Raw genomic sequence first — 6,858 nt, 5'->3', positions numbered from 1 at the left:
TAGTGAGTAAATACATACATTATTTATGAAGAACACAAAATTTGTATATGTATAAACACTTGTAACTCAATATTTGTATATGTATAAAAATGAAAGTTCTATTCATATATGTATGAATATGATAAACAATATTTGTATATAAAATAAAGAACAACACATATTAAAAATAGGCAAAAAAAACATACCGAAGTTTTGACATCACGGAACATTCCTTTCATGAAGTACTCGATGCGGGGATAATCCTTTTTTGTGACCCGGTTGAGAATCCTAGGAATGTGGTCAGATTAATTAACAACAATATTTTTATCTACCTGTGAACAACATTCATAAAATCAAACTTGCATAGCAATAGGAAACCCATGAATTCTGTAGTACTTCCCTATTCTTTTCATCTTTCCATGTATATTTTTTGTTAGCTCCTCAAACACTTTGTTACCCCACGGATAATCCATATACATTCCAGATTCTACCAAGTCAAAGTCGATTCGTTCAATTGTTGTAGAGATTGGCTCTTCAGATAGAATGTAAGAATGTATGAAATATAGAATTCCAAACTTCAATGCATCGTCAGCATTGTCACCCCATACCTTATTATTAAAACTTTGAACAAATTCTGCTTTCGATATGCTCTTTTTTTCTGAAAAATACATCTGAAGAATTCTATTTGGTTCTTCAATGTTGAACACAAATTCTGACAGATCATCACTGCATTTAAGCCCAGAAACAAGACAGAAATCTCTACGGGTGAAACGTAGAGTGGTACCATTTATGTAAATCATAATGGCATCAGTAGAACTACCCTCTACCTCTCGCAACATAAAACATCTAAACAGTTGTGCTTGAACATGACAACGATGCATGCTTGATATTTGAGCAAAACAAGATGATGCGCAAAATTGATTGAACGCAACTTCGAAAAATGTAGAGCGTAATTTAGCCATTACCCCAATATTGGTATAGCATTGCATGTGTGGGGTGTAAAGTGGATGTTCCTTGAGAATAAATTGTACTCCTTAACAAATAATGTAAATGTATTATACAATTTCAAATGTATAATTATACAACACAGATAGCAAAATAGTGACAAAAATATAGAACTGTACAAATTGAATATCTATACACAAAGTTGAAGTTATACAAAGTGAATATACGTATATACAAATACGGAGTTATACAAAGTGAATATCTATATACAAATACGAAGTTATACAAATATGGATACAACTGTGAAACAAAAAGAATTATACAATTTGAAAATAAGTATAACACAAATTTCAAAATAATGACAACTATTGAAATATAGAATTTCATTTTGTATATACAGGTACAAATATATTCAAACAGTTACAGATATGCATACAATTTTAGATCTGAACTTCAAACATATATACAGTTATATATTATACAAATTACCTCAATTCTTTCAAATTAAAATGTAGTTGTTCAACTGAATCAGATTGGGCATCTTCTTTATTACTTGTAGATGCAATCTCTTTTACTTTACGCTTCTTCTTTGAAATCAAAACATCAACTGATTTGTCTTGTTTATTGCTTGTAGATGCAATCTCTTTTACTTTACGCTTCTTCTTTGAAATCAAAACATCAACTGATTTGTCTTGTTTATTGCTTGTAGATGCAATCTCTTTTACTTTACGCTTCTTCTTTGAAATCAAAACATCAACTGATTTGTCTTGTTTATTGCTTGTAGATGCAATCTCTTTTACTTTACGCTTCTTCTTTGAAATCAAAACATCAACTGATTTGTCTTGTTTATTGCTTGTAGATGCAATCTCTTTTACTTTACGCTTCTTCTTTGAAATCAAAACATCAACTGATTTGTCTTGTTTATTGCTTGTAGATGCAATCTCTTTTACTTTACGCTTCTTCTTTGAAATCAAAACATCAACTGATTTGTCTTGTTTATTGCTTGTAGATGCAATCTCTTTTACTTTACGCTTCTTCTTTGAAATCAAAACATCAACTGATTTGTCTTGTTTATTGCTTGTAGATGCAATCTCTTTTACTTTACGCTTCTTCTTTGAAATCAAAACATCAACTAATTTAGCAACATGCATGACTTCTTTGGTTTTTCCTTTTGAATTTGAAACATGACTTCTTGCATCTTCAATGGGGTATTACCAGACTTCGACATACCCTCTTGTTGATTAATTTGAGATTTAACAATGGATCCTGAATTTTTTTGAAAATTCTGAGTTAAACCCAAAGAGCTAAGATGGAAAATCATCCAAAAAATGTTGATTCGGTTGTATACCTCTAGTGATTCTCTTAGAAGGTGTTTTTTCTTCATCCATGATTTTGGATGTATCAAACCAAAAAATTGAAAAGGCAAAAAAAAATTGCAGTAATATACAAATACAAAATAATGAAATAAGTTTGAAACCGGCAAAACAATTACCTGAAAAATCTGGGAGAACAAATTGAGAGGGAGATATTGAAAATTTGAATTTAGGGTGAAAAAGGTTAAAAGAAAAATATGTAGAAACAAACAAGTAGCGTGTGAACCCGGTAAAAAGAAGCATGCTTATACAAAACTGTCAAGCGTAATTATGACAAAGAACAGGTGGCGAATGATAAATAAAGTAGACAGTAGCTATTTTAAGTAATTTATTGATATAAGTTTGTTTTTCCATGTAATTTTCTCGTAAAAAGATTTATACAATTTCCACTGTAATTTTAATTGGCTGCTTAACTTACAATTTCCACTAAAAGACTGACATAGGGAGATCAAATATGTGAGTTTAGAAATTGTGACAAGAGAATACTAAAAAGTACTTGTATAAATAATTTAAAACTATTTTGATATATATAAACAACAAATTATTTAATGGGACAAACTTATGCCATGTGGGATGTGTGCATCGTTCAGTTCAATTCGATTTTATGTATTATTGGTTCGGCTTATCAGTTTTCGATTTTCAAATACACTAAATCAATAGTCAAATCAATAAGATATTTTTATCGGTTTTTGATTTATCGATTTTGGTCCTTATTGGTTCGATTTTTGATTTAACCAATAAGAAAATGCTTATAAAATAAATATACAACTTCTCCAGTAATTTGACGCGACAAGACAATAATATAACTTTACAAATTCTCATAAAATAGAAACAGTAATAACTAACATGAAAAGAACTATACAAGCGTAACATAAATAAAAATTAGGAGGAATAGGGTTCTTACTTTAGGTGTTGACGTTTTATATAATGTGAAGTTGTGAATTCAAAGATAGCAAAGTGTGAGTTAAAGAAAGTAACTAGTAAGACATTGAGATTAATATTTAATATTTATGTATGCGTAAAGTAGTAAATTACTACAGGCTTAATGGATTATCGATTTACCTAAATCAGGTCATCTCAACAAGTTTGGAGGTCTAAAGTCAAACTTTATAGAGAGACCTTATTTTTTTAATTGAGATATATAAATTAAATAACTGTAACATAATCAATGTAATCAATAAGGTGTAGAGATGATATGATATGCAAGGACCTTATGAAGTAAGAATAAACAATGTAAATTTTCAACCAAAAAAATATAATTTAAAGCTAGAATAATTAAGCTGACTCAAAAAGTTTTATAATGATATTGAAATAGTGTTGCACTGAATTTGATAAGTTGATATAGTAATTTTCAAAAAGTATTGATTTTTTAAAGTACTTGAAATTTGAAGAAGATACCAAAAAACAAATTTGATCTTTTTATAAACACACAACAATAGATTTTACATAATATATACACTAATGATGGTATGTATAATTTCAAGAAGGGTTTACGCTTCTGGGTTATTTCACCAGTACAATTTCTTCATAACAAGATGATGCAAACCAATCCAGATTATATGGGGAGGGATGTGAATTGCATTTGACTAATGGGTCTAATTTATGACACGTCACACATACTCCAGGTCCGAAGGGATTCAATGTCCAAGTACCGACTCCTTTTGGAATTGCGTTATAGAAATTTAGAACACCTATGTGTTGGTAAACGTTAACAACCTCGACTGAATCATCATGTATGCCGTATTAGTTTGGAAGGTGATTTTAAATCCCCTAAACTACTCATCTAACCACTAGTGTTGTGTTTAGGAAATTCAAAAATCTATATATTATAGACATTAAAAAATTATCTTATATATACAATGTAATATTTTGCTCAAGGGGTTCAGGTCAGATCCTCCCCTATTTATGTAGGGAACTTAGAATTTGAGTGGTTGAATGGTTATTTTCTTAATTGTGTACTTGCAATCTAAGTTGAAATTTCAAATGAAAAGGACATAGTATTTGGGATCGTTGGGGGTAAGACACTTGTGCATAGCAGCAAAATAATCTAAATATCAAGTACTCCTACAAGACTGGAAAAGTGATGTAGAGTTAAACCAATGAAATAGTTAAATGGTACACAAGTGGCAAAAAGGCATTGCATGTACATCTAAAATACATGAATAACTAATTAGAGTTCAATACTTAGTTATTCAAAACTCTTGATAAAGTTTTTCCATTTTTTTTAAAAAAAAAAGAACACATAATTTTAGTAGGTAGATTCAGATAGTTAAGTGATCATTTGATTAATAAGGTCTAATTAAATAATTAATACCAAGCAATAGATTCAGATAGTTAAGTGGCCAATTGAATTAATACCAAGCAATAAAAGATTATGTAAGTGATGTAAGTCATGTAGAGTTGTACACTGAATAGCCTGAGGCAAAACTAGCATATCAATCCTCCAATTTTGGTACTATTGTACCAAGGAAATGGCCAAAAAGTCATTGAATTTACTAAGGAAATGACCAAAAGTAAGTGCATGTACATCTAATAGAATGATTAAGCCATTCCACCATTTTTCAAAGAAAACAGAGAATAGGCAAGCAAAAGCATTCAGGCATACTGCATTGCATTCAGGTAAATCATTTCACAAAATGCCTCTTTCATTACATATTGCCTCACAATTTTTCTTGAAAAAATGACATAAATATTCTCATGATTTATAGCTGATGATGGAATACACTACTAACACCCTGCCTTCACAACATCATCATGTTGTTCTATCACAAGAACTTGATATTCAACAAACTCAGGTAAAATACTCTGCTCTTCACCTTTGCAGCATTACATCCAATATGTAAATCCCAATTTTATTTGTGCATTTTAAATTTGCTAACTAGGAAAATGTCAGCAACCCAATTCAAGGCCAGGAGAAGAGCTCCAAATTTTACAAAAAAATTTGACAGAGTTTCCCCTATTTCTAGAACTATCCAAATTTACCTGTCTCAGCTAGAATCATACAACACAAGCAGCACTCGAAAAAAAGTCATCACCAATTGGAGTTCTCAATATTATGCATTGAAGAGCACCCATATTCTATCTGTATTCTCATTTGATTAATCTATTCTACAAATGATCTTACTAACTTTCTATGATGAACACTTATAAGTAACATGATGAACAAAGTACACATGAAACTAATGAATGGAGCAATATTACGAGTTATAAAGGAAGGACACAACAATAAATGATAAAGGCCCCCTTTGCTTGAACCAATGTGAGATTCACCAATACTATCAACTTCGCTGGGGGTTCTCATCTATGTCAATAGTTGTCTCTGTAAAACAATAATAACGTAAAAGTGAGTTAGCTAGCTTAGTGAATTCATAACGCTTACCAATAGCTATTCTATAAAGGGGCAAGTTGGGAAACATGCTAGTAGAGAGTATTCATAAATATAGTGGTAATGCTTTTTTGCAATAGTGATAAACCATCATATAACGAATACATCATAGATATGACAAACACTGCAACAAATAAATGAGCATCATTGCAGCCCCATCATCAAATTCATGAGTACAAACTCTATAAGATACGGTGTTACAATCTAAATGGGATCCCTGTTTGCTTAAGCTCAAGTAGAAAGTGGACCAGGGACAGGCTAAGAAGGTGATTCTCGAACCTGAATGAGTCAATGAGACTTGATGGTAGACTTGGTGTGCCCAATATATATGGGGATTTGAGATGGACTATTATAGAGAAAGCTCATAGTTCCGCTATTCAATCTATTTAGGGGCAACAAATATGGGTCAAGACTTGAAGAGGCATTTCTGGTGGAGAAGAATGAAAACAAACATATTTGACCATGTAACTCGTTGCTTGACTTGTCAGCAAGTAAACTATGAACATCTGAAACCTGGGGGGGATAAGTCAGAATCTGGTTAATCCTGAGTGGAAATTGGAGAAGATCACTATGAACTTTGTGGTAGCTAGGCTTGTGTTGCACTTTGAGGAATTAAGCATTAGTCTGTTTGAGTAATTGTAGTCAGTTTCACAAACTCCGCACATTTCATTTCGGAACAGCCTATTCACACATTGGAGCATTAACAAATATCTACATCCATGATATAGTTCAGTTGCATGGTGTACATGCTTCCATCATTTCTGACGGAGGGTCATAGTTCACAACTCAATTACAATTTAAAAAAAGCGTTGAGTACTTAGGTCGAGTGTTCATCACAACATTTTGTTATCTCCTGTATTCAGGTTAGTCAAAAATACAGAAACAGAAAAAAGATAGAAATAGACAGAAGGAATTTAATCCGAGTCCACAGAAACCACTGTGTTTCCTTAAGAAATTTAATCCCCTTACTGTACCCGAGGTTGCAGATTAATTTCTCCCAAGATAAAACGGATTAACCTGTTAAAGAAGTAGCGATACCTCAAACTTCAATAACTTCAGCGAACGCAAGAACAGCAACAAGAGCACACACACAGACTCAGTCGATGGACAATTTTATTTATGAAAGAAAATGTATGCAGAGAGGAAAAAATTTTCAGTGCTTGAAAAAACGAAAAA

At 31.6% G+C, this 6,858-nt stretch overlaps 1 long non-coding RNA gene across 1 annotated transcript in view; it reads right to left on the bottom strand.

Annotated features, from left to right (window-relative positions):
* Positions 1-4,872: 4,872 nt before the first annotated feature.
* LOC102602981 (uncharacterized) overlaps positions 4,873-6,858 on the bottom strand; it is a 29,200-nt gene continuing 27,214 nt past the window's right edge. Inside the window, exon 2 of the long non-coding RNA XR_366593.2 lies at positions 4,873-5,616. This is a non-coding gene — a long non-coding RNA (uncharacterized lncRNA). The remainder of the gene's footprint in view (positions 5,617-6,858) is intronic.

The sequence above is a fragment of the Solanum tuberosum genome, unplaced genomic scaffold (assembly GCF_000226075.1).
Source record: "Solanum tuberosum cultivar DM 1-3 516 R44 unplaced genomic scaffold, SolTub_3.0 scf00007, whole genome shotgun sequence".
NCBI classification, from domain to species: Eukaryota; Viridiplantae; Streptophyta; class Magnoliopsida; order Solanales; family Solanaceae; genus Solanum; species Solanum tuberosum.
This window is presented reverse-complemented; position numbering and strand designations above follow the sequence as displayed.